The sequence below is a fragment of the Octopus bimaculoides genome, chromosome 19 (genome assembly GCF_046866305.1).
Source record: "Octopus bimaculoides isolate indiv1 chromosome 19, ASM4686630v1, whole genome shotgun sequence".
Classification (NCBI taxonomy): domain Eukaryota; kingdom Metazoa; phylum Mollusca; class Cephalopoda; order Octopoda; family Octopodidae; genus Octopus; species Octopus bimaculoides.
Genome location: NC_142946.1, coordinates 6,649,045 through 6,676,544, shown reverse-complemented (window position 1 = coordinate 6,676,544; position 27,500 = coordinate 6,649,045). Strand labels below are relative to the sequence as shown.

The 27,500-nt window shown below is 62.6% G+C and overlaps 1 non-coding gene and 2 pseudogenes across 1 annotated transcript; all 3 read right to left on the bottom strand.

Annotated features, from left to right (window-relative positions):
• Positions 1–7,852, bottom strand: part of LOC149131751 (large subunit ribosomal RNA) — a 10,198-nt pseudogene extending 2,346 nt beyond the window's left edge.
• Positions 7,853–8,355: 503 nt separating this feature from the next.
• Positions 8,356–8,514, bottom strand: LOC149131750 (5.8S ribosomal RNA). Its single transcript, XR_016237464.1, has one exon. It is a non-coding gene; the product is annotated as a 5.8S ribosomal RNA (ribosomal RNA).
• Positions 8,515–10,970: 2,456 nt separating this feature from the next.
• LOC149131749 (small subunit ribosomal RNA) lies at positions 10,971–13,773 on the bottom strand (annotated as a pseudogene).
• Positions 13,774–27,500: the final 13,727 nt, after the last annotated feature.

The window sequence follows — 27,500 nt, the reverse complement described above, 5'->3', positions numbered from 1 at the left end:
CTCTTGACCCACGTGTCAGAGTTTCACGGGTAGGGTATACATTGGAGCGCATCTTAAGCAAACCTAAGTAGCACCCCTCAGTAATCCTACCCGGCCTACTGATCCAGCTATTGCCAATTGTATCCCCTCGGTACGCCACCGCACAGACACCATGCACCGGCTGAGCCGCCCATTTATGGGTATGAATCAGCCGGATATCAGGGTCATATTCGGTCGCGCCCTCAGGTAACAACGGCAAATTGAAGGAAACTATCAGTTGCTGGTTCTGTTCGGCTAATCCTGCAGAATCCGCAACTTTTCTAACTGAGACATACCCCGAGGTCAGCAGGCGAAGATTTCGGCGGATGACACATTTTGGTACAAGTCTTACCATTTGGTGAAGGCTTAACCCGCCATCACGCCGGCTGCAGTAAAGGAAAGAAGAGGATGTAGTTTCAGGGAGATGTAACATTTTCCTAGCTCCCACGCGGATGGCCGTGTCAAGCCTCTCGAGAATTCCTCTCGATGGCAGCATCTGCACAAGACTATAAAAAAGTCTCGGCAGATACAGTTGCTGCAGTAAGAGGAATTTCTGTCGGGGTTTCAGCGGAGCACTATTAATCCTATCGATATCTAGTGACACTTGCTCCACTGAATCGAAATTAAACTCCCGATTCGAGTTAAGATTCCACGTGGGAATATCTACACCTAGGTATGATACTTTCTCCCCTGGTTCTACTGACTTAATAGTGAACCCATCGATACCCGGCGGGGTGCTATCGTTGACTAGGAAGGTCTTACTCAAGCCACGGATGGAGAACCACGCACACTTTCCGACATTAAGCCCAAGTCCGACCTTGCGGAAGAACCCCAAGCATCTATTAACTAGCGCCTGGAGACCCTCACGCGTCGCCGCGACCAGAGCCAAGTCGTCTGCGTACGCAATTCCATCCATCCGGATCCCCTCCACACGCAAATCCCCGCTGGTAGATAATGAATCTAGCAGCGGATCAATGGCAATGTTGAAGAGGATCGGCGAGAGCGCGTCCCCCTGTCTAACACCCCGGCGAATCGCAATGGGCTCACTAACCTGTCCTCCTACTGAGAATCTAGTTGTGCTACTTTCATAGATCCCCTTCACGAGCACTATTACATGCTCGTGAAAACCAAGTCTCCGTAGTCCCGCATACATTAAAGAGTGCGAGACTGTATCGAAGGCCTTGGCGAGATCCATGAAGGCCACTTCTAGCCGCGGTATTCTCAGTCGTGCTGGTCTCCCCATCGCTCGACCGACAAGCTGACGCAGGAGAAATGAATTCTCACTGCAGCCATCGGCCTGGATAAACCCTCTTTGAATCGGGTTAAGGGGAGTTACCTGAAGCATACGTTTGGCGATCATCTTACTAAAAAGTCGATATACCGCGGAGCATATCGTTAATGGTCGCCAATTGGTAAGATCATAAGGATCATCCGCCCTCTTTGATACGAGGACGGATCTACCTCGCTTCAGGACGTCGGGTATCTTCCCGGCCAGCAACATGCAATTGCAGATATTAGCTAGGACGGATGGGTCCACTGCTTTAATATCACCAACAGTGAGACCATCAGGGCCCGCCGCCGAGGTGGCATCCATCTTTCTACGACTAACCTTTATCTCCTCCATCGAAAATGGTTTCAAAATAGGAACACTATCCACTATGGAGGAAGAAGGGTAGTCAGAGAGATCCACCTCAGGGCCTGGTGTCGAGAATCTTTGCCCATAAAATTCCTCTATAGAATATAGAGGGATTGGGCAGCCCTGATCTATGTCCTCCTCCAATATCCTTGCAAGGAGCCTCTTCTTCTTAGTCTTGTATAAGTTCTGTGCTATGGCAAAGCTTCTACGTTTGCCTTGCCTCCTAAAATTAGGACTGTTCATTAACCCTCTTTGACTTCTAACGCTAGTAGTGTTCTCCCTGCGTGATTTATTATGCTCTAGCCAGTCCTCAACTTTTCGAACAAAATTGTCCCAGGCAGTCGCTGACCCGTCCTCCACGAGTTCCAATTGGGCCTCGCAGAAAACTGCTGACCAGCGGGTATGCCCAGGACTGGCCGCATCAAGGAATCGATCTCTCCACTCCATTTGGGGGGAGGATTGCACCTCTCTTTGCGACAGGGAACTATTATCATGCAGACCCGACCCTTGATGACCCTTACGGGCCCTTTTGGCCAGGTCTGCTCTTTTTGACCCTACTTGTTTACATGTTTTATTCGGCAAGAATCGTGCTATCTCTACGTTTATGTATCTTACACCTGCCTCTACAAGTTCGGCCTCCTTCTTGACGAGGACCGCTATTTCCTCATCTGACCAACAGCCTCTGCGTCTTCGGCCTGTTGCCTCGGCAGCGGCTGCCCGATCCGCACGCTTTTTCGCTAGCTCAGCTTTGTGAGCAGCTATCCTGCGCTGATTAGCAGCCACAGGATGCTTGTGACGTTCGTGCTGGGATCGGCCTACAGCCGTCAAAAAAGAACGGCTGCAGTGGTCACACTTAAACGGGAGTCTGACGGGACTTGAGGCTCGAGATAGGGCATTACATTTGCCAGCGTGACACCTCATCGAATGTAGGTGTCCGCTTTCCCTGTCACACTTACTGCATTTGTAGACAGGCTTTATACCATGTCTACCTTCTAAATGTTCTCCCCAGCGACGGGGAGAAGAAAAACGCTGAGGACATAGCGGACAGGCAATAGAGCATGATCCGCATGGGATAGGGAGCGAAAATTCGCTTCCTGCAGGAGTGGGATATAATATCCCATTCTCAACCTCTCGATCCACTTCTAAAATAAGAGAGTGGATGTCATGGAGGGAATCCTGAGCAAGTTCTTTAGGAAGCTGTGTCCCCTTCACCACTAGCGTATGAGTCGGATAAATTAACCTGAACAGTCCCTCTCTTTTTTTTTCATATATCAGCGACGGGAGCTTATTAACACCCCCGTCGCCGTTCCAGTTGTTACCAGTAGGACCACTAATCATACCATGCTGCGGAGATGGTCCATTATCCACAACAGGGGAAGGTAGCTGTACGGCCAAGCCTGTTTGGTTATCATGCTCAGCCTGACCTGCCGGCCCCGTCCCGGACCCACGGGCCACCAGATTTACGGCGCCTGGCTGCCGTATGTTTTCAATCTTATTATTATTATTCATGATTATGGTACGGCAATTACCATGAGTATACAGGCAAAACTGATCAAGTTATACTTACGGGAGGCATAAGGCCAAACCCTACCAGGAAGATAGACCACCATCACTCTAGCCGAACAGAATGCCCTCCGACTAATCAACTAGCCACAGAAATGCAGGCCACAGAAGGTTCAACCCGGCAACGCATACACCCAATGCTAGCAATAGATTTCAGCCAAGTCCTTTTTATCAGACATCCTGGCGGTGTGGCCACTTGCCCCATGGTAGCAAGCTTGTCTACCCGCCCCATGGTAGCAAGCTTTCACATTTCACCAGGTTTCTAAATCCATACCAGCACGAGCAACAACACGCCAGGCTTTACCAACCGGGCGCTAAGACAATCATCGAATCCTAAGCGACAGGACCCCCCTATTGAGGGACCCGACCAATCAAACTTTGGAACCAACCAATCAAACACCAATAGATCATAAAGGGCCCCCCCATTTGAGGGCCCCCCATCTAATCTAAGTCGAGACAATGAAAGACTATTCGCCCAGCTGGGAACTCCATAGCACTACACCCTACGACAGTCAACACAGACGGGTTAATCTATTAATAGATAACGCGGGACAACTAGACGGCAGACTAACGGTAGTCCACCACCCCTAGCAAGGAGGCCTATACCTCCCTAATCAGGATCACCCATGCACTACATGGTCCTCACCAATAAAATGGCACCGCTTTGAGGAAACAACGGACACGTTTAGTTTGTCCAATGTGGGGGCATATATCTGGCATGATACCTGATCTATCCAGCATGCAACCCCACACGGACGTAAGCTCTTTCACCACGCCAAGGTAGTGTCCATAAGGGTGAAGCCCGGCAGTGCATCCATCAACTGAGTAAAAAACAGTGGGCTCCAACAAACCGGACTAAACCACAAGGTATGTCACAGTAAGTGAGTCTGCCCACTGAGTCCCAGAAGATCATAACGTACCGGGCCTACCTGGTGGTGCATCCATCTACCGAGTAAAAAACAGCGGGCTCCAACAAACCGGACCTCACCCTAAAGCGTATCACGGTAAGTGAGTCTGCCCGCTGAGTCCCAGCAGATCACAACCAACAGGCCCCACGAAAGAGAGTCATAGTTACTCCCGCCGTTTACCCGCGCTTGGTTGAATTTCTTCACTTTGACATTCAGAGCACTGGGCAGAAATCACATCGCGTCTGTGCGGCTCGGCCGGCTACGCGATGCTCTGTTTTAATTAGACAGTCGGATTCCCCCGGTCCGTACCAGTTCCGAGTCGACCGTTCGCCGCCGGCCGAACGCCTGCCGCGCGTCGCGGTGCAACGACCGCACGACCCCACGCAAGGCGGGAACAGAGGGCCGCGAGCACCGACGCGACGGCGAGCCCAAAGCCGTGTCGCTCCACGGCGTCTCGGGTGTGGAGCCGTGTTGTTCGCGCCCACTACGCCCCGGGCGCCCCGTATGAAACCGCCGCGCGCCGACATGCGACGGCGGCCCGACCGCGCGTCGGGAGGTGCGGAACGCCGACGCGAGAGAAGGCCGCGCGTGCGAGAGGAGGAGGAGGAGGAGGAGGAGGACCGACGCGGCGACAACCACCGCTTTCCGCCGCGAGGACGCGACGTGCTGACGACTATGCCGCACGCGACCGACCGACCGACCGACCAACCGACTTTCCTACCCGACGAAGAAGCCGCCAACTCCCGTTGACCGAAGGCGCGACCGCACACCGACGCGAAGCGAGTTGCCCGCCGCCACGGAAGGCGGCGCAAACGACGGCCGGAAAGGCGCCCGAGATGCCGAGTCCGACGCCAACGCTACAGCCCCGTACCGATCCGCCGCTTCGCGTGAAGACGTGTTCCGGCGCCCGCTGCAGCAGCGCGACGCCGAGCGAACGGCGAAGCAACCGCCGCGCGGGAGCGCAGCGACACACACGGCCCGACCGACCCGGTCCTCGGAGCCAATCCTTCTTCCGAAGGTACGGATCCATTTTGCCGACTTCCCTTACCTACATTGGCGCTATCGACGAGAGGCTGTACACCTTGGAGACCTGCTGCGGATGGTGGGTACGGACCGACTCGAGAGCTGCGAATCGTTACGGACCCGGATTTTCCAGGGCCGCCGAGAGCGCACCGGACGCCGCCCGAGACGCGGCGCTCTACAGGTACCATATCCGTATCTCCGGACGAGCCGATTCCACGGACGCGGTCCTTTACGAAGAAGAGAGAACTCTTCCCGGGGCTCCCGGCAACGTCTCCGGGCTCGCTTGCGTTGCCGCTGCTTCGCCCGACCGCCGGCTTCGACGACAAACGCGCTGCTAAGAGCGGCGCGCCGCGTTCCCACCGCCGGACGAGCACTCTCCGAGTTCGGGTTCGGGAATATTAACCCGATTCCCTTTCGATGCGAGGCCGGCCGCATCTGCTGCTATTATATTTGCTACAACCGCTTTCGTGACGGATCCGGCGCCTTTCGTGGAAGCTTTCGCCCGCTTCTTAGGACCGACTGACCCGTGCTCGACCGCCGTTGGCACGGAACCCTTCTCCACTTCGGTCTTCGAAGGTCTCGTTCGAATATTTGCTACTACCACCGAGATCTGCACCCGCGGTCGGCTTCACCCGGGCTCGCGCCCGCGGCTTCCATGCACGCCGCGGCGCCCTCCTACTCGACCGGGCATCGGAAAGTCGCCTCGCCGGCGATCGCGCAACCTGTCGCCCGGCCGGTCCGGCATCGGTCGCTCGCTCCAGCGCCATCCATTTTCGGGGCCGGTCGATTCGGCAGGTAAGTTGTTACACACTCCTGAGCGGATTCCGACTTCCGTGGCCACCGTCCTGCTGTCTATATCGACCGACACCCTTTCGGGGATCTAATGGGCGAAGCGTAGGGCACCTTAGCCGGACGTTCGGTTCATCCCACATCACCAGTTCTGCTTACCAAAAGTGGCCCACTTGGCACCGTGCATTCGTCGCAAGAAACGCGCAAAATAATTATCATTATTCCCAACGATTCGTAAACGGCCGCCTCCGTTCGGGAGAGGAGTAGCGCGGCCCGTTTCGCCCGTTCCGAGTTCGAGAGTAGATCGAGGCCGTCAACGTCCCCGGGGCCTCCAGTCGTTCGCTTTACCGGACGGAATTGCGTGTCGTTCTCCTGCTGGCGCCAGCTATCCTGAGGGAAACTTCGGAGGGAACCAGCTACTAGACGGCTCGATTGGTCTTTCGCCCCTACACCCGGTTCCGACGATCGATTTGCACGTCAGAGGCGCTTCGGACTTCCACCAGAGTTTCCTCTGGCTTCGTCCCGACCGGGCGTGGATCGCCATCTTTCGGGTCCCCGGCCGCCTGCTACACCTGAGTCGGAGCGGGAACGCGCGCTTTCGAGCGCGAACGCGCGGGCCCGACCCGGGAACGATGCTTCGAAACGCCGCGTGTTACAAAAAAAGAAGCGAGCCGCCGCCACCACCACCGCTGATGCTGCAGCAACCGACGAGATTAGACGACGGCGGCAGCAACTGCGGCGGCTGCTGCGACAGCGGCCCAACTCCCTTCCCCCGAGCGGCGACGTGTCACGTTCTCGCTTTCGCTGTGCCGTCGGAGTTCGCAAAGTGAAAGGCTCCAACGACTCGCAGTCGACTGGGACTCCTCGGTCCGTGTTTCAAGACGGGTCGGGTAGGTTGCCGATGCTCGTCGCTGACCGGCAGCAGCGGGCGGCTTTTCGGGCGATCCCGCCGACTCCTCCAACAACCACCGCTCCTGCTGCTGTAGCACCACGCGCAAAGACGAGGAGCAAGTAGAAGAAGTAGTAGAAGAAGAAGGAGCAGGCGGGCGGCCGCGTCGCTTTCGCGACTCGCTGCGTCGTGAGTGCTGAGGGCGAGGTGCGTTAGCCCGTCTCCGTCGGTTAGCCGTGCCTGCGCTTTCGTGGAGCGACGGGCCCGGTCGAGAGAAGCGCGTGGATCCCGACGCCGGTCGATCCCCGCGTGAACGGGTTCCGGACGCCGAGGCGCTCGTCTGCGACCTGCGGACGCCGCGCGCCTACCGGCCCGACGGGAACGGGTCGCGACGACGGATCGGAGGGGAAGTGCGTCCGATGCCGGCGCCACGGAAATCGAGCGCCGACGAGGCGGCAGACGACCGCCCGCGGAAACGAGCGGCCGCCACCGACGCGTTCGTCGGCGACGACGGCGCCTTAGGAGGCGGGGGTGAAAGTGGCAGCGGACTGAGTCCCCTCGCGATCGCGGTGAGCGGTCCTACCCGTTTACCCCTGGGCGGTTTCACGGTCTCTTGAACTCTCTCTCCAAAGTTCTTTTCAACTTTCCCTCGCGGTACCTGTCGGCTATCGGACTCGTCCCCGTATTTAGCCTTGGATGGAGCTTACCACCCGCTTTGGGCTGCGTTCCCAAGCAACCCGACTCTCGGGCCGAAAAGAAACACCGCCGATCGCCGCCGGCTCCGAATGGGCCTGGCACCCGCTCTGGGCAGCCCCGATCGAGGGGACTCCGAACCTAGCCGGGCGAAACGATCGACCGTGTACGACCCTTGCGCCACAGCTCTCGACGACCGGCGCGGCCGACGAGATTCGGCGTTGGGCTTCTCCCGGTTCACTCGCCGTTACTTAGGGAATCCCGGTTGGTTTCTTTTCCTCCGCTTAGCGATATGCTTAAGTTCGGCGGGTAGTCTCGTCCGAGTCGAGGGCAGCTTAGAAAAAAAAAAAAGTCGTCGCTGCGGCAAACCGCATTCGATTCGTCGTCGTCGTCGTCGTCGTCGTCGTCTTCGTCGGCCTGCACGAACGCTCGCAAACGAGATCCACAGAGCGAACACCGACCGAAGATGCAGACGGCTGCGGCGGCGGCGGCGGCGGCGGCAACGGCCGCCACGGAGTAATAAGAGGAGGCAACGACGGCGAGGGCGGCAGGCAGAAGAGTGCGCACGAACGGCGGACGGTGCGTTCCCTGCTGCTACTGCACATGTCGGCCGCTCCGTGGCAGGTGTCGCAGCGATGACGGTCTGGCATTGCGGGAGACGGAGGATCGAGCGGCGCGCGCTCGCTAGTCGTGCCGGAAGCAGAAGCAGTAGCGAGAACGAAAGGCGAGCTGTTCACGCTGCCCGCCCGCTTCCACGGCGCGCGCCCTTTCCTGCGACTCCCGACTCCCCGCCGCTGCTGCTGCTGCAACGGCGGACGGCTTTTTCGTGTCGTGACCGCCTCTCGACCGGACGGGGCCCCGGGACGATGGGATCCCGGGGCCGCAATGTGCGTTCGAGGTGTCGATGTTCACTGAGTCCTGCAATTCGCATCAGTTCACGCGGATAGCCGCGCTCTTCATCGACGGACGAGCCGAGTGATCCCCCGTCCAGGGTTTCGGTATTTGCTACTACTACTACTACTACTACGCCTACCAGCACTGCTGATGCTGGCCGACGCGGAGGCGAGGAAAGGAAGGAAGACGAGAGAGATATTGATGTTCGTGGAGCCGCAAAGCGTGCAGCACCGTCGGCCTAGCGCACTGTATTCGGGCGGACGCAGGCTGGGTGAAAACTGCGCGGTCGGCAGCTGCCAGAGAGAGAACGAGAAGGAAGCATAACGACTTGCGGGCTTCGTTCACCGCTGATGACGCCGCCGCTTCTACTTGCTCGTTGCTCGGCTGAGGCTGAGGCTGCACTGTTAGAGGGCCGACGATTGCGAGGGGGCCCGGCCGCGGCTTACGAAACCGGCTGGATGGCGCCGGAAAGGCGAGGAGGAGGCGACGACGACGGCGATGTTGGCCGGCCGACGCCAGGAAGGAAGACGAGAGAGATATTGATGTTCGTGGAGCCGCAAAGCGTGCAGCACCGTCGGCCTAGCGCACTGTATTCGGGCGGACGCAGGCTGGGTGAAAACTGCGCGGTCGGCAGCTGCCAGAGAGAGAACGAGAAGGAAGCATAACGACTTGCGGGCTTCGTTCACCGCTGATGACGCCGCCGCTTCTACTTGCTCGTTGCTCGGCTGAGGCTGAGGCTGCACTGTTAGAGGGCCGACGATTGCGAGGGGGCCCGGCCGCGGCTTACGAAACCGGCTGGATGGCGCCGGAAAGGCGAGGAGGAGGCGACGACGACGGCGATGTTGGCCGGCCGACGCCAGGAAGGAAGACGAGAGAGATATTGATGTTCGTGGAGCCGCAAAGCGTGCAGCACCGTCGGCCTAGCGCACTGTATTCGGGCGGACGCAGGCTGGGTGAAAACTGCGCGGTCGGCAGCTGCCAGAGAGAGAACGAGAAGGAAGCACAACGACAGCGGAAACGATTTGCAGTCCTCGTTCACCGCTGCTACTTGCTCGTTGCTTGTTGCTCGTTGCTCGGCTGAGGCTGAGGCTGCACTGTTAGAGGGCCGACGATTGCGAGGGGGCCCGGCCGCGGCTTACGAAACCGGCTGGATGGCGCCGGAAAGGCGAGGAGGAGGCGACGACGACGGCGATGTTGGCCGGCCGACGCCAGGAAGGAAGACGAGAGAGATATTGATGTTCGTGGAGCCGCAAAGCGTGCAGCACCGTCGGCCTAGCGCACTGTATTCGGGCGGACGCAGGCTGGGTGAAAACTGCGCGGTCGGCAGCTGCCAGAGAGAGAACGAGAAGGAAGCATAACGACTTGCGGGCTTCGTTCACCGCTGATGACGCCGCCGCTTCTACTTGCTCGTTGCTCGGCTGAGGCTGAGGCTGCACTGTTAGAGGGCCGACGATTGCGAGGGGGCCCGGCCGCGGCTTACGAAACCGGCTGGATGGCGCCGGAAAGGCGAGGAGGAGGCGACGACGACGGCGATGTTGGCCGGCCGACGCCAGGAAGGAAGACGAGAGAGATATTGATGTTCGTGGAGCCGCAAAGCGTGCAGCACCGTCGGCCTAGCGCACTGTATTCGGGCGGACGCAGGCTGGGTGAAAACTGCGCGGTCGGCAGCTGCCAGAGAGAGAACGAGAAGGAAGCATAACGACTTGCGGGCTTCGTTCACCGCTGATGACGCCGCCGCTTCTACTTGCTCGTTGCTCGGCTGAGGCTGAGGCTGCACTGTTAGAGGGCCGACGATTGCGAGGGGGCCCGGCCGCGGCTTACGAAACCGGCTGGATGGCGCCGGAAAGGCGAGGAGGAGGCGACGACGACGACGACGGCGATGTTGGCCGGCCGACGCCAGGAAGGAAGACGAGAGAGATATTGATGTTCGTGGAGCCGCAAAGCGTGCAGCACCGTCGGCCTAGCGCACTGTATTCGGGCGGACGCAGGCTGGGTGAAAACTGCGCGGTCGGCAGCTGCCAGAGAGAGAACGAGAAGGAAGCATAACGACTTGCGGGCTTCGTTCACCGCTGATGACGCCGCCGCTTCTACTTGCTCGTTGCTCGGCTGAGGCTGAGGCTGCACTGTTAGAGGGCCGACGATTGCGAGGGGGCCCGGCCGCGGCTTACGAAACCGGCTGGATGGCGCCGGAAAGGCGAGGAGGAGGAGGCGAGAGAGATATTGAGGTTCGTGGAGCCGCAAAGCGTGCAGCACCGTCGGCCTAGCGCACTGTATTCGGGCGGACGCAGGCTGGGTGAAAACTGCGCGGTCGGCAGCTGCCAGAGAGAGAACGAGAAGGAAGCATAACGACAGCGGAAACGATTTGCGGGCTTCGTCCACCGCTGATGACGCCGCTTCTACTTGCTCGTTGCTCGGCTGAGGCTGAGGCTGCACTGTTAGAGGGCCGACGAGTGCGAGGGGGCCCGGCCGCGACTTACGAAACCGGCTGGCTGGCGCCGGAAAGGCGAGGAGGAGGAGGAGACGGAGGAGCGGAGCAGGGCTGCTTCTGCTGCTGCGGTAATGATCCTTCCGCAGGTTCACCTACGGAAACCTTGTTACGACTTTTACTTCCTCTAAGCGATCGGGTTCGGTCGTCTTCTCCGGGCCATCAGAGAACGCGCCGGCGACGGCGCGGAACGCCGCCGCGCGTAAGCGAACTCGTCGGCCAGATCCGAGGACCTCACCGGACCGTTCGATCGGTAGTAGCGACGGGCGGTGTGTACAAAGGGCAGGGACGTGATCGACGCGGGCTGATGACCCGCGCCTACCGGGAATTCCTCGTTCACGGGGTTGGTTCCAGGCCCCGATCCCTATCACGGGAGGTGGTTCAGAGGTTTCCCGACCCTCTCGGGCCGGGGGAGACGCGCCCGCTGATACCTCCAGTGTAGCGCGCGTGCGGCCCCGGACATCTAAGGGCATCACAGACCTGTTATCGCTCCGCCTCGTGCGGCTTTCTGCCGCCCGTCCCTCTAAGAAGCGCTGCGTTCGCCAACCGACTGGCCCGGGCGCGACGGCGTGCCGCCGCCGGGCTCGCGCGGGCCGAGCCGACCGAGTCACCGCCGCCGCTCCGCAACCGACGCCGCAACCACGCCGCGTGCGAACCGCCATCCCAGACCAACCCGCACACCAACCCGCGAGGAGCGGAGCACGAAAGGCTGCTAAGAAGGCAGTTGCCGGACGCGGCCGCAGCGCCGGACGCGAAGGAGAGCGGCGGCAACGGCAAGCACGGGCCGCGCGCGGAGCTACCGACGATGGCTTCGGCGCCGCCTCGCTACCGGAAAAGCACTAATCGACGCGCTAGTTAGCAGGCCGGAGTCTCGTTCGTTATCGGAATCAACCAGACGGATCGCTCCACCAACTAAGAACGGCCATGCACCACCACCCACCGAATCGAGAAAGAGCTATCGATCTGTCAATCCTACCGGTGTCCGGACCGGGTGAGTTTTCCCGTGTTGAGTCAAATTAAGCCGCAGGCTCCACTCCTGGTGGTGCCCTTCCGTCAATTCCTTTAAGTTTCTGTTTTGCAACCATACTCCCCCCGGAACCGACTATGGTTTCCCGCGCAGGCTCCCCGCCGGGTCATCGAAGCGAACGCCGGCGGAGCGCCAGTCGGCATCGTTTACGGTCGGAACTACGACGGTATCTGATCGTCTTCGAACCTCCGACTTTCGCTCTTGATCGAGGAAAACGTGCTTGCCACACGCCGTCGCTGCAGTGCGTCTTGCGACGATCCAAGAATTTCACCTCTAACGTCGCAATACGAGTGGCCCCGATCGCTCCCTTCGATCATTGCCTCGTCGTGAACGGAGACCGACGGATGACGCGCGGACGAGGCCATTTTCCATCATTCCATGCTTTTCGTATGCAAGCCGGCGGGGCTCGCTCTGAGCACTCTAATTTTTTCACAGTGAACGTACCGGCCGCCTCGGACACTCGGCGAAGAGCACCCTCGGAGGAACCGTGCGGGCCGAAACGACCGGGAGGTGGACGCGCTACCGAAACGCGTGCGAGCGGCGATGCCCCGGGCGACGCTCGACCCCCGTTTGTTTCCCCCGAAAACACCGCGTACCGCCGCAAGCGACGGAGGAGACGGCGGCGGCGGCAGCAGCAGCGACGACGGCGGCGAGGCCGAACGATCGCGTGCCGATGCCGATGCCGACCGACCGACCGACCGACCGAGAGGACGGAAGCGGAAGCTACGGAGGCGGGTGACGGGCTACCGGAGAGACCGTCGCAGCGACGATGCGCGCAGAGCTCCGCGGCCCGACCGCGCACGCACCGGCGAATAGGGCCGGGAGTGCGAACGGACGACCGAAGCGGACGCGCGCGAGGCACGCCCGCGACGGCGCCGTCGCCCCGAACGTGCTGGGGCACGTTTTCGAGACCCGAATTCCGACTACGAGCTTTTCAAACGCAACAATTTTAATATACGCTACCGGAGCTGGAATTACCGCGGCTGCTGGCACCAGACTTGCCCTCCGGTCGATCCTCGTTAACGGATTTGAAGTGTACTCATTCCGATCGCGGGGCCTCGACAGAGTCCCGCGTCGTTATTTTTCGTCACTACCTCCCCGTGCCGGGAGTGGGTAATTTGCGCGCCTGCTGCCTTCCTTGGATGTGGTAGCCGTTTCGCATGCTCCCTCTCCGGAATCGAACCCTGATTCCCCGTTACCCGTTGCCACCACGGTCGGCACTTACCGGGCCGTCGACAGTTGATAGGGCGGACTCGCGGGGGACCCGTCGCGCGAAGGCTAGTCGATACTAGCCCGTGCGATCGTACTGACAGTTATCCAGAGTCACCAAAATCGAAGGGGCGTGAAGCCGACGCACGCCTAGACCCGCGCGCGTGCGAAGCACGGCGACGGCGGCTGCTGCGACGGCCCGTACGCGTCGGTCTCAGTCTAATATTTGCGCCGCGACCAATGCGGAAGGCCGACCGTATCGTCGCGACCGGCGGCGGCGGGAACTGGCGAGCAGTCCCGGAACCAACCCGGCCGAGCGGGCGCCGGCGACGACCGGCAGCGGCTGGGACGACGCCGAGCACGCGGAGGCGCTGCGGCGACGAAGACCGCTGCTGCTGCCGGAAGCCGTTTTTCGGCCCGACGCCCGGGTGCGACCTGCGATCGCGGCTTCGGTTGCATGTATTAGCTCTAGAATTGCCACAGTTATCCACTCTCCTCGCGGTGAGGAATACGGTCCCGAGGATTAGGTCCGGTTCCTGAGCCATTCGCGGTTTCACCATTCGTTTACGGCATGAACTTACACTTGCATGGCTTAAGCTTTGAGACAAGCATATGACTACTGGCAGGATCAACCAGGTATCGTCGTCGTCGTCGTCGTCGTCGCTGTAGTAGCGTCACCGTCGCGTCGGTCGGCTGAGAGCGGAAGTCGAGGCGGATGTCGAGGCGGAAGTCCCGCTGCTGCCATCGCCGCCGCCGCCGCGCGGAGAGCAAACGAAAGCGAAGAGGAGGAGGAGGAGGAGCCTGAAAAATCGCGGCCGCCGCTGCTGCTGCTGCGGTAGCCGTTCGTTCGTACGTACGTTACGCGTCCTAATCCGCCGCTCTGCTGTAGCAGCGGAAAAGCGCGCCAGACGGAAGAAAAAGAGTTCGCCGAGTAGAAACGGTTTGCGATCCGACTGCCGCACACCGGGCCGCTGCGGTAGGACGGGCGCCGGTGCGGGTTGAAGAAGCGAGGCGGTTTCTGGCTGCTGCTGCTGCCGCCGCCGCCGCCACGCGAGAAGGACGACGAGCGGGGAAGCGAGCGAGCCGAAACGATTGCGACAGCACGGGCTGCGGTCAACGAGAAGCGTGTGTGCGATGACGAAAACGGCGTTGTCGGCAGCCGCCGAACGAGCCAAAGCAACGACGATGCCGGGATGGGCGAGCGCGAGGAGATTGCGGGGGGGGCACCACCGCCGCGAAACCCGGAGTTGTAGCCACGGTTGTTGATCCGTCCCGGTCTAGCGGGACGAACACACAGCACCGCTCTCTTTCGGTGACGTCGCGTCGCCTGTGGCGGATCGGGAAGCGACAACTAGCCCGTCCGCCGCGCCGGCGGCGACGCGACACGAGGTCAGCGGCGTAACCTGACCGGGTCCTCGAAGACGACGTCGACGAGGCCGCGGGTCGGCGAGGAGGAGGAGGATACCGATCGGTCGATGGTGACAGCACGAACAGGCGGGCAGGCGGCTGTCGGCGGGGCGAGCGAGCGAGCGAGCGAGCGAGCGAGCGAATCTGACGCGGCGCACTGTATTCGGGCGGACGCAGGCTGGGTGAAAACTGCGCGGTCGGCAGCTGCCAGAGAGAGAACGAGAAGGAAGCATAACGACAGCGGAAACGATTTGCGGGCTTCGTTCACCGCTGATGACGCCGCCGCTTCTACTTGCTCGTTGCTCGGCTGAGGCTGCACTGTTAGAGGGCCGACGATTGCGAGGAGGCCCGGCCGCGGCTTACGAAACCGGCTGGATGGCGCCGGAAAGGCGAGGAGGAGGCGACGACGACGACGGCGATGTTGGCCGGCCGACGCCAGGAAGGAAGACGAGAGAGATATTGATGTTCGTGGAGCCGCAAAGCGTGCAGCACCGTCGGCCTAGCGCACTGTATTCGGGCGGACGCAGGCTGGGTGAAAACTGCGCGGTCGGCAGCTGCCAGAGAGAGAACGAGAAGGAAGCATAACGACAGCGGAAACGATTTGCGGGCTTCGTTCACCGCTGATGACGCCGCCGCTTCTACTTGCTCGTTGCTCGTTGCTCGGCTGAGGCCGCACTGTTAGAGGGCCGACGATTGCGAGGGGGCCCGGCCGCGGCTTACGAAACCGGCTGGATGGCGCCGGAAAGGCGAGGAGGAGGCGACGGCGACGACGGCGATGTTGGCCGGCCGACGCCAGGAAGGAAGACGAGAGAGATATTGATGTTCGTGGAGCCGCAAAGCGTGCAGCACCGTCGGCCTAGCGCACTGTATTCGGGCGGACGCAGGCTGGGTGAAAACTGCGCGGTCGGCAGCTGCCAGAGAGAGAACGAGAAGGAAGCATAACGACAGCGGAAACGATTTGCGGGCTTCGTTCACCGCTGATGACGCCGCCGCTTCTACTTGCTCGTTGCTCGGCTGAGGCTGCACTGTTAGAGGGCCGACGATTGCGAGGAGGCCCGGCCGCGGCTTACGAAACCGGCTGGATGGCGCCGGAAAGGCGAGGAGGAGGCGACGACGACGACGGCGATGTTGGCCGGCCGACGCCAGGAAGGAAGACGAGAGAGATATTGATGTTCGTGGAGCCGCAAAGCGTGCAGCACCGTCGGCCTAGCGCACTGTATTCGGGCGGACGCAGGCTGGGTGAAAACTGCGCGGTCGGCAGCTGCCAGAGAGAGAACGAGAAGGAAGCATAACGACAGCGGAAACGATTTGCGGGCTTCGTTCACCGCTGATGACGCCGCCGCTTCTACTTGCTCGTTGCTCGTTGCTCGGCTGAGGCCGCACTGTTAGAGGGCCGACGATTGCGAGGGGGCCCGGCCGCGGCTTACGAAACCGGCTGGATGGCGCCGGAAAGGCGAGGAGGAGGCGACGGCGACGACGGCGATGTTGGCCGGCCGACGCCAGGAAGGAAGACGAGAGAGATATTGATGTTCGTGGAGCCGCAAAGCGTGCAGCACCGTCGGCCTAGCGCACTGTATTCGGGCGGACGCAGGCTGGGTGAAAACTGCGCGGTCGGCAGCTGCCAGAGAGAGAACGAGAAGGAAGCATAACGACAGCGGAAACGATTTGCGGGCTTCGTTCACCGCTGATGACGCCGCTTCTACTTGCTCGTTGCTCGTTGCTCGGCTGAGGCTGCACTGTTAGAGGGCCGACGATTGCGAGGGGGCCCGGCCGCGGCTTACGAAACCGGCTGGATGGCGCCGGAAAGGCGAGGAGGAGGCGACGACGGCGACGACGGCGATGTTGGCCGGCCGACGCCAGGAAGGAAGACGAGAGAGATATTGATGTTCGTGGAGCCGCAAAGCGTGCAGCACCGTCGGCCTAGCGCACTGTATTCGGGCGGACGCAGGCTGGGTGAAAACTGCGCGGTCGGCAGCTGCCAGAGAGAGAACGAGAAGGAAGCACAACGACAGCGGAAACGATTTGCAGGCCTCGTTCACCGCTGCTACTTGCTCGTTGCTTGTTGCTCGTTGCTCGGCTGAGGCTGCACTGTTAGAGGGCCGACGATTGCGAGGGGGCCCGGCCGCGGCTTACGAAACCGGCTGGATGGCGCCGGAAAGGCGAGGAGGAGGCGACGACGACGACGACGACGACGACGACGGCGATGTTGGCCGGCCGACGCCAGGAAGGAAGACGACAGAGATATTGATGTTCATGGAGCCGCAAAGCGTGCAGCACCGTCGGCCTAGCCCACTGTATTCGGGCGGACGCAGGCTGGGTGAAAACTGCGCGGTCGGCAGCTGCCAGAGAGAGAACGAGAAGGAAGCATAACGACAGCGGAAACGATTTGCGGGCTTCGTTCACCGCTGATGACGCCGCCGCTTCTACTTGCTCGTTGCTCGGCTGAGGCTGCACTGTTAGAGGGCCGACGATTGCGAGGGGGCCCGGCCGCGGCTTACGAAACCGGCTGGATGGCGCCGGAAAGGCGAGGAGGAGGCGACGGCGACGACGGCGATGTTGGCCGGCCGACGCCAGGAAGGAAGACGAGAGAGATATTGATGTTCGTGGAGCCGCAAAGCGTGCAGCACCGTCGGCCTAGCGCACTGTATTCGGGCGGACGCAGGCTGGGTGAAAACTGCGCGGTCGGCAGCTGCCAGAGAGAGAACGAGAAGGAAGCATAACGACAGCGGAAACGATTTGCGGGCTTCGTTCACCGCTGATGACGCCGCCGCCGCTTCTACTTGCTCGTTGCTCGGCTGAGGCTGCACTGTTAGAGGGCCGACGATTGCGAGGGGGCCCGGCCGCGGCTTACGAAACCGGCTGGATGGCGAGAGAGATATTGAGGTTCGGCGGAAGAATCGTGGACGCGCCGGCCGTGTAGAATCAATCGAGCGGCGGGTTAAGCGGGTCCGACCGTCAGCAGAAAGGAGAGGCGAGGACATCCCTTCCGGTCGGAGTGCTTGGCGTAGGCGAGGAAGAGGAGGAGGAGGATACCGATCGGTCGATGGTGACAGCACGAACAGGCGGGCAGGCGGCTGTCGGCGGGCGAACGAGCGAATCTGACGCGGCGCGGGGCGCGGAACGACGGCGTCAGTCGAGGGCGAGGGGCTCGTTACGAGGCGGCGGTCGGCGGAAGAATCGTGGACGCGCCGGCCGTGTAGAATCAATCGAGCGGCGGGTTAAGCGGGTCCGACCGTCAGCAGAAAGGAGAGGCGAGGACATCCCTTCCGGTCGGAGTGCTTGGCGTAGGCGTGGAAGAGGAGGAGGAGGATACCGATCGGTCGATGGTGACAGCACGAACAGGCGGGCAGGCGGCTGTCGGCGGGCGAACGAGCGAGCGAATCTGACGCGGCGCGGGGCGCGGAACGACGGCGTCAGCGAGGGCGAGGGGCTCGTTACGAGGCGGCGGGCGGGTGGTCGGCGGAAGAATCGTGGACGCGCCGGCCGTGTAGAATCAATCGAGCGGCGGGTTAAGCGGGTCCGACCGTCAGCAGAAAGGAGAGGCGAGGACATCCCTTCCGGTCGGAGTGCTTGGCGTAGGCGAGGAAGAGGAGGAGGAGGAGGATACCGATCGGTCGATGGTGACAGCACGAACAGGCGGGCAGGCGGCTGTCGGCGGGCGAACGAGCGAATCTGACGCGGCGCGGGGCGCGGAACGACGGCGTCAGTCGAGGGCGAGGGGCTCGTTACGAGGCGGCGGGCGGGTGGTCGGCGGAAGAATCGTGGACGCGCCGGCCGTGTAGAATCAATCGAGCGGCGGGTTAAGCGGGTCCGACCGTCAGCAGAAAGGAGAGGCGAGGACATCCCTTCCGGTCGGAGTGCTTGGCGTAGGCGTGGAAGAGGAGAGGAGGATACCGATCGGTCGATGGTGACAGCACGAACAGGCGGGCAGGCGGCTGTCGGCGGGCGAACGAGCGAGCGAATCTGACGCGGCGCGGGGCGCGGAACGACGGCGTCAGCGAGGGCGAGGGGCTCGTTACGAGGCGGCGGGCGGGTGGTCGGCGGAAGAATCGTGGACGCGCCGGCCGTGTAGAATCAATCGAGCGGCGGGTTAAGCGGGTCCGACCGTCAGCAGAAAGGAGAGGCGAGGATATCCCTTCCGGTCGGAGTGCTTGGCGTAGGCGAGGAAGAGGAGGAGGAGGATACCGATCGGTCGATGGTGACAGCACGAACAGGCGGGCAGGCGGCTGTCGGCGGGCGAACGAGCGAATCTGACGCGGCGCGGCGCGGAACGACGGCGTCAGCGAGGGCGAGGGGCTCGTTACGAGGCGGCGGGCGGGTGGTCGGCGGAAGAATCGTGGACGCGCCGGCCGTGTAGAATCAATCGAGCGGCGGGTTAAGCGGGTCCGACCGTCAGCAGAAAGGAGAGGCGAGGATATCCCTTCCGGTCGGAGTGCTTGGCGTAGGCGAGGAAGAGGAGGAGGAGGATACCGATCGGTCGATGGTGACAGCACGAACAGGCGGGCAGGCGGCTGTCGGCGGGCGAACGAGCGAATCTGACGCGGCGCGGGGCGCGGAACGACGGCGTCAGCGAGGGCGAGGGGCTCGTTACGAGGCGGCGGGCGGGTGGTCGGCGGAAGAATCGTGGACGCGCCGGCCGTGTAGAATCAATCGAGCGGCGGGTTAAGCGGGTCCGACCGTCAGTAGAAAGGAGAGGCGAGGATATCCCTTCCGGTCGGAGTGCTTGGCGTAGGCGAGGAAGAGGAGGATACCGATCGGTCGATGGTGACAGCACGAACAGGCGGGCAGGCGGCTGTCGGCGAGGCGAGCGAGCTAATCTGACGCGGCGCGGGGCGCGGAACGACGTCGTCAGCGAAGGCGAGGTAGCTCACTACTAGGCGAGGAGGTGGTCGGCGGAAGAATCGAGGACACGCCGGCCGTGTAAAAGCAATCGTGCGGCGGGTTAGGCGGGTCCGACCGTCGGAATTAATGAGAGGCTAAAACATTCCTTCCAGTCGGCGAACCCATCCGATCAACGACTACCCTACATAGTAGTCTGGACCCCCTGGGGGTATGAGGGTCACCTAGAGGGTGACTATCCCACCGCACCCCGAGCCGCAAACTCGCGAACTCGGGAACTCGGACCCCGAAACGGGTACGCTAGCGGCCGCGTGGTTCGTATCGCAGCCGACACATCGGCCTTTCCATCGAGCCGCGGCGGTTCGGCGGCGGCAGTCCGCCGCCGAGGCGTACGCATTCTCTTTGCTCGCTCCCAATTGCTTCCTTCTCGCTGCTACTTCCGCCGCTGCTGCTGCTGCCGCCGCCACGACTCGCTCGGCCTGCTTCTTCTTTCTCGTCCGCCTAGGCGGCCGTGTAACACACACAGACACACACACACTCCCGGCCGACAGCGCTTTCGATCGCAAACTCACGGGTACGGTACCGGCCGCGTGGCTCGTATCGCAGCCGACACGTCGGCATTTCAATCGAACCGGCGGTTCGGCGGCGGCCGTCCGCCGCCGAGGCGTCCGCATTCTCTTTGCTCGCTCACAATCGCTTCCTTAACGCTGCCGCCACGACTCGCTCGGCCTGCTGCTTCGGCTTCTTCATCTTCTTCCTTCTCGTCCGCCTTGGCGGCCCGTATCGCAGCCGACACGTCGGCCTTTCCATCTCACCGGCGGCAGTCCGCCGCCGAAGCGTCCGCATTCTTTTTGCTCGCTCCCAATCGCTTCCTTCTCGTCCGCCTAGTCCGCCGGCTAGGCCGCACACACTCCCGGCCGACAGCGCTTTCGATCGCAAACTCACGGGTACGGTACCGGCCGCGTGGCTCGTATCGCAGCCGACACGTCGGCCTTTCCATCGCGGTGCCGGCGGTTCGGCGGCGGCAGTCCGCCGCCGAGGCGTCGCTCTCAATTCGGCCTCTTTCGATCGGCTCTGCGGGTACGCGGCGGCGCCCGGCCGGCCGGCCGCCGGCCGACCGTCTGCCTTTCAATCGGCTGCGGTTCGGGGTGCGGGTCATAGGGTACGACCGTCCGATCGACGACTACCCTACATAGTAGTCTGGACCCCCTTGGCGTATGAGGGTCACCTAGAGGGTGACTATCCCACCGCACCCCGAGCCGCAAACTCGCGAACTCGGGAACTCGGACCCCCAAACGGGTACGCTAGCGGCCGCGTGGCTCGTATCGCAGCGCCGACACGTCGGCCTTTTCCATCTAGCCGGCGGCCGTCCGCCGCCGAGGCGTCCGCATTCTCTTTACTCGCTGCCAGTCGCTTCCCTCTCGCTGCCGCTTGCTGCTGCTTCTTCCTCTTCTTCTTCTTTCTCGTCCGCCTTGGCCGCCGTGTAACACACACACACAGACACACACACTCCCGGTCGACAGCGCTTTCGATCGCCAACTTACGGGTACGCTACCGGCCGCGTGGCTCGTAAGGCAGCCGATACGTAGGCCTTTCCATCGCACCGGCGGTTCGGCTGCGGCCGTCCGCCGCCGAGGCGTCCGCATTCTCTTTGCTCGCTCACAATCGCTTCCTTCACGCTGCCGCCACGACTCGCTCGGCCTGCTGCTTCGGCTTCTTCATCTTCTTCCTTCTCGTCCGCCTTGGCGGCCTTGGCGGCCCGTATCGCAGCCGACACGTCGGCCTTTCCATCTCGCCGGCGGCAGTCCGCCGCCGAAGCGTCCGCATTCTTTTTGCTCGCTCCCAATCGCTTCCTTCTCGTCCGCCTAGTCCGCCGGCTAGGCCGCACACACTCCCGGCCGACAGCGCTTTCGATCGCAAACTCACGGGTACGGTACCGGCCGCGTGGCTCGTATCGCAGCCGACACGTCGGCCTTTCCATCGCGGTGCCGGCGGTTCGGCGGCGGCAGTCCGCCGCCGAGGCGTCGCTCTCAATTCGGCCTCTTTCGATCGGCTCTGCGGGTACGCGGCGGCGCCCGGCCGGCCGGCCGCCGGCCGACCGTCTGCCTTTCAATCGGCTGCGGTTCGGGGTGCGGGTCATAGGGTACGACCGTCCGATCGACGACTACCCTACATAGTAGTCTGGACCCCCTGGGGGTATGAGGGTCACCTAGAGGGTGACTATCCCACCGCACCCCGAGCCGCAAACTCGCGAACTCGGGAACTCGGACCCCGAAACGGGTACGCTAGCGGCCGCGTGGTTCGTATCGCAGCCGACACATCGGCCTTTCCATCGAGCCGCGGCGGTTCGGCGGCGGCAGTCCGCCGCCGAGGCGTACGCATTCTCTTTGCTCGCTCCCAATTGCTTCCTTCTCGCTGCTACTTCCGCCGCTGCTGCTGCTGCCGCCGCCACGACTCGCTCGGCCTGCTTCTTCTTTCTCGTCCGCCTAGGCGGCCGTGTAACACACACAGACACACACACACTCCCGGCCGACAGCGCTTTCGATCGCAAACTCACGGGTACGGTACCGGCCGCGTGGCTCGTATCGCAGCCGACACGTCGGCATTTCAATCGAACCGGCGGTTCGGCGGCGGCCGTCCGCCGCCGAGGCGTCCGCATTCTCTTTGCTCGCTCACAATCGCTTCCTTAACGCTGCCGCCACGACTCGCTCGGCCTGCTGCTTCGGCTTCTTCATCTTCTTCCTTCTCGTCCGCCTTGGCGGCCCGTATCGCAGCCGACACGTCGGCCTTTCCATCTCACCGGCGGCAGTCCGCCGCCGAAGCGTCCGCATTCTTTTTGCTCGCTCCCAATCGCTTCCTTCTCGTCCGCCTAGTCCGCCGGCTAGGCCGCACACACTCCCGGCCGACAGCGCTTTCGATCGCAAACTCACGGGTACGGTACCGGCCGCGTGGCTCGTATCGCAGCCGACACGTCGGCCTTTCCATCGCGGTGCCGGCGGTTCGGCGGCGGCAGTCCGCCGCCGAGGCGTCGCTCTCAATTCGGCCTCTTTCGATCGGCTCTGCGGGTACGCGGCGGCGCCCGGCCGGCCGGCCGCCGGCCGACCGTCTGCCTTTCAATCGGCTGCGGTTCGGGGTGCGGGTCATAGGGTACGACCGTCCGATCGACGACTACCCTACATAGTAGTCTGGACCCCCTTGGCGTATGAGGGTCACCTAGAGGGTGACTATCCCACCGCACCCCGAGCCGCAAACTCGCGAACTCGGGAACTCGGACCCCCAAACGGGTACGCTAGCGGCCGCGTGGCTCGTATCGCAGCGCCGACACGTCGGCCTTTTCCATCTAGCCGGCGGCCGTCCGCCGCCGAGGCGTCCGCATTCTCTTTACTCGCTGCCAGTCGCTTCCCTCTCGCTGCCGCTTGCTGCTGCTTCTTCCTCTTCTTCTTCTTTCTCGTCCGCCTTGGCCGCCGTGTAACACACACACACAGACACACACACTCCCGGTCGACAGCGCTTTCGATCGCCAACTTACGGGTACGCTACCGGCCGCGTGGCTCGTAAGGCAGCCGATACGTAGGCCTTTCCATCGCACCGGCGGTTCGGCTGCGGCCGTCCGCCGCCGAGGCGTCCGCATTCTCTTTGCTCGCTCACAATCGCTTCCTTCACGCTGCCGCCACGACTCGCTCGGCCTGCTGCTTCGGCTTCTTCATCTTCTTCCTTCTCGTCCGCCTTGGCGGCCTTGGCGGCCCGTATCGCAGCCGACACGTCGGCCTTTCCATCTCGCCGGCGGCAGTCCGCCGCCGAAGCGTCCGCATTCTTTTTGCTCGCTCCCAATCGCTTCCTTCTCGTCCGCCTAGTCCGCCGGCTAGGCCGCACACACTCCCGGCCGACAGCGCTTTCGATCGCAAACTCACGGGTACGGTACCGGCCGCGTGGCTCGTATCGCAGCCGACACGTCGGCCTTTCCATCGCGGTGCCGGCGGTTCGGCGGCGGCAGTCCGCCGCCGAGGCGTCGCTCTCAATTCGGCCTCTTTCGATCGGCTCTGCGGGTACGCGGCGGCGCCCGGCCGGCCGGCCGCCGGCCGACCGTCTGCCTTTCAATCGGCTGCGGTTCGGGGTGCGGGTCATAGGGTACGACCGTCCGATCGACGACTACCCTACATAGTAGTCTGGACCCCCTTGGCGTATGAGGGTCACCTAGAGGGTGACTATCCCACCGCACCCCGAGCCGCAAACTCGCGAACTCGGGAACTCGGACCCCCAAACGGGTACGCTAGCGGCCGCGTGGCTCGTATCGCAGCGCCGACACGTCGGCCTTTTCCATCTAGCCGGCGGCCGTCCGCCGCCGAGGCGTCCGCATTCTCTTTACTCGCTGCCAGTCGCTTCCCTCTCGCTGCCGCTTGCTGCCGCTTGCTGCTGCTTCTTCCTCTTCTTCTTCTTTCTCGTCCGCCTTGGCCGCCGTGTAACACACACACACAGACACACACACTCCCGGTCGACAGCGCTTTCGATCGCCATCTTACGGGTACGCTACCGGCCGCGTGGCTCGTAAGGCAGCCGATACGTAGGCCTTTCCATCGCACCGGCGGTTCGGCTGCGGCCGTCCGCCGCCGAGGCGTCCGCATTCTCTTTGCTCGCTCACAATCGCTTCTTTCACGCTGCCGCCACGACTCGCTCGGCCTGCTGCTTCGGCTTCTTCATCTTCTTCCTTCTCGTCCGCCTTGGCGGCCTTGGCGGCCCGTATCGCAGCCGACACGTCGGCCTTTCCATCTCGCCGGCGGCAGTCCGCCGTCGAAGCGTCCGCATTCTTTTTGCTCGCTCCCAATCGCTTCCTTCTCGTCCGCCTAGTCCGCCGGCTAGGCCGCACACACTCCCGGCCGACAGCGCTTTCGATCGCAAACTCACGGGTACGGTACCGGCCGCGTGGCTCGTATCGCAGCCGACACGTCGGCCTTTCCATCGCGGTGCCGGCGGTTCGGCGGCGGCAGTCCGCCGCCGAGGCGTCGCTCTCAATTCGGCCTCTTTCGATCGGCTCTGCGGGTACGCGGCGGCGCCCGGCCGGCCGGCCGCCGGCCGACCGTCTGCCTTTCAATCGGCTGCGGTTCGGGGTGCGGGTCATAGGGTACGACCGTCCGATCGACGACTACCCTACATAGTAGTCTGGACCCCCTGGGGGTATGAGGGTCACCTAGAGGGTGACTATCCCACCGCACCCCGAGCCGCAAACTCGCGAACTCGGGAACTCGGACCCCGAAACGGGTACGCTAGCGGCCGCGTGGTTCGTATCGCAGCCGACACATCGGCCTTTTCCATCTAGCCGGCGGCCGTCCGCCGCCGAGGCGTCCGCATTCTCTTTACTCGCTGCCAATCGCTTCCCTCTCGCTGCCGCTTCTTCTTCTTCTTTCTCGTCCGCCTTGGCCGCCGTGTAACACACACACACACACAGACACACACACTCTCGGCCGACAGCGCTTTCGATCGCCAACTCACGGGTACGCTACCGGCTGCGTGGCTCGTAAGGCAGCCGATACGTAGGCCTTTCCATCGCACCGGCGGTTCGGCTGCGGCCGTCCGCCGCCGAGGCGTCCGCATTCTCTTTACTCGCTGCCAATCGCTTCCCTCTCGCTGCCGCTTGCTGCTGCTTCTTCCTCCTCTGCTTCTTCTTCTTTCTCGTCCGCCTTGGCCGCCTTGGCCGCCGTGTAACACACACACACAGACACACACACACACTCCCGGCCGACAGCGCTTTCGATCGCCAACTTACGGGTACGCTACCGGCCGCGTGGCTCGTAAGGCAGCCGATACGTAGGCCTTTCCATCGCACCGGCGGTTCGGCTGCGGCCGTCCGCCGCCGAGGCGTCCGCATTCTCTTTGCTCGCTCACAATCGCTTCCTTCTCGCTGCCGCCACGACTCGCTCGGCTTGCTTGCTTGCTTGCTGCTTCGGCTTCTTCATCTTCTTCCTTCTTCCTTCTCGTCCGCCTTGGCGGCCCGTATCGCAGCCGACACGTCGGCCTTTCCATCTCGCCTGCGGCAGTCCGCCGCCGAAGCGTCCGCATTCTTTTTGCTGGCTCCCAATCGCTTCCTTCTCGTCCGCCTAGTCCGCCGCCGGCTAGGCCGCACACACTCCCGGCCGACAGCGCTTTCGATCGCAAACTCACGGGTACGGTACCGGCCGCGTGGCTCGTATCGCAGCCGACACGTCGGCCTTACCATCGCGGTGCCGGCGGTTCGGCGGCGGCTGTCCGCCGCCGAGGCGTCGCTCTCAATTCGGCCTCTTTCGATCGGCTCTGCGGGTACGCGGCGGCGCCCGGCCGGCCGGCCGCCGGCCGACCGTCTGCCTTTCAATCGGCTGCGGTTCGGGGTGCGGGTCATAGGGTACGACCGTCCGATCGACGACTACCCTACATAGTAGTCTGGACCCCCTTGGGGTATGAGGGTCACCTAGAGCCTGACTATTCCGCCGGGCCCCGACCCGCAAACTCGCGAATCGGGAATCGGGCCCCGTCACGGGTACGGTAGCGGCCGCGTGGCTCGTATCGCAGCGCCGACACGTCGGCCTTTCCATCAAGCCGGCGGCCGTCCGCCGCCGAGGCGTCCGCATTCTCTTTACTCGCTGCCAATCGCTTCCCTCTCGCTGCCGCTTCTTCTTCTTCTTTCTCGTCCGCCTTGGCCGCCGTGTAACACACACACACACACACAGACACACACACTCTCGGCCGACAGCGCTTTCGATCGCCAACTCACGGGTACGCTACCGGCTGCGTGGCTCGTAAGGCAGCCGATACGTAGGCCTTTCCATCGCACCGGCGGTTCGGCTGCGGCCGTCCGCCGCCGAGGCGTCCGCATTCTCTTTACTCGCTGCCAATCGCTTCCCTCTCGCTGCCGCTTGCTGCTGCTTCTTCCTCCTCTGCTTCTTCTTCTTTCTCGTCCGCCTTGGCCGCCTTGGCCGCCGTGTAACACACACACACAGACACACACACACACTCCCGGCCGACAGCGCTTTCGATCGCCAACTTACGGGTACGCTACCGGCCGCGTGGCTCGTAAGGCAGCCGATACGTAGGCCTTTCCATCGCACCGGCGGTTCGGCTGCGGCCGTCCGCCGCCGAGGCGTCCGCATTCTCTTTGCTCGCTCACAATCGCTTCCTTCTCGCTGCCGCCACGACTCGCTGCTTCGGCTTCTTCATCTTCTTCCTTCTTCCTTCTCGTCCGCCTTGGCGGCCCGTATCGCAGCCGACACGTCGGCCTTTCCATCTCGCCTGCGGCAGTCCGCCGCCGAAGCGTCCGCATTCTTTTTGCTGGCTCCCAATCGCTTCCTTCTCGTCCGCCTAGTCCGCCGCCGGCTAGGCCGCACACACTCCCGGCCGACAGCGCTTTCGATCGCAAACTCACGGGTACGGTACCGGCCGCGTGGCTCGTATCGCAGCCGACACGTCGGCCTTACCATCGCGGTGCCGGCGGTTCGGCGGCGGCTGTCCGCCGCCGAGGCGTCGCTCTCAATTCGGCCTCTTTCGATCGGCTCTGCGGGTACGCGGCGGCTCCCGGCCGGCCGGCCGCCGGCCGACCGTCTGCCTTTCAATCGGCTGCGGTTCGGGGTGCGGGTCATAGGGTACGACCGTCCGATCGACGACTACCCTACATAGTAGTCTGGACCCCCTTGGGGTATGAGGGTCACCTAGAGCCTGACTATTCCGCCGGGCCCCGACCCGCAAACTCGCGAATCGGGAATCGGGCCCCGTCACGGGTACGGTAGCGGCCGCGTGGCTCGTATCGCAGCGCCGACACGTCGGCCTTTCCATCAAGCCGGCGGCCGTCCGCCGCCGAGGCGTCCGCATTCTCTTTACTCGCTGCCAATCGCTTCCCTCTCGCTGCCGCTTCTTCTTCTTCTTCTTCTTCTTCTTTCTCGTCCGCCTTGGCCGCCGTGTAACACACACACACAGACACACACACTCTCGGCCGACAGCGCTTTCGATCGCCAACTCACGGGTACGCTACCGGCTGCGTGGCTCGTAAGGCAGCCGATACGTAGGCCTTTCCATCGCACCGGCGGTTCGGCGGCGGCCGTCCGCCGCCGAGGCGTCCGCATTCTCTTTACTCGCTGCCAATCGCTTCCCTCTCGCTG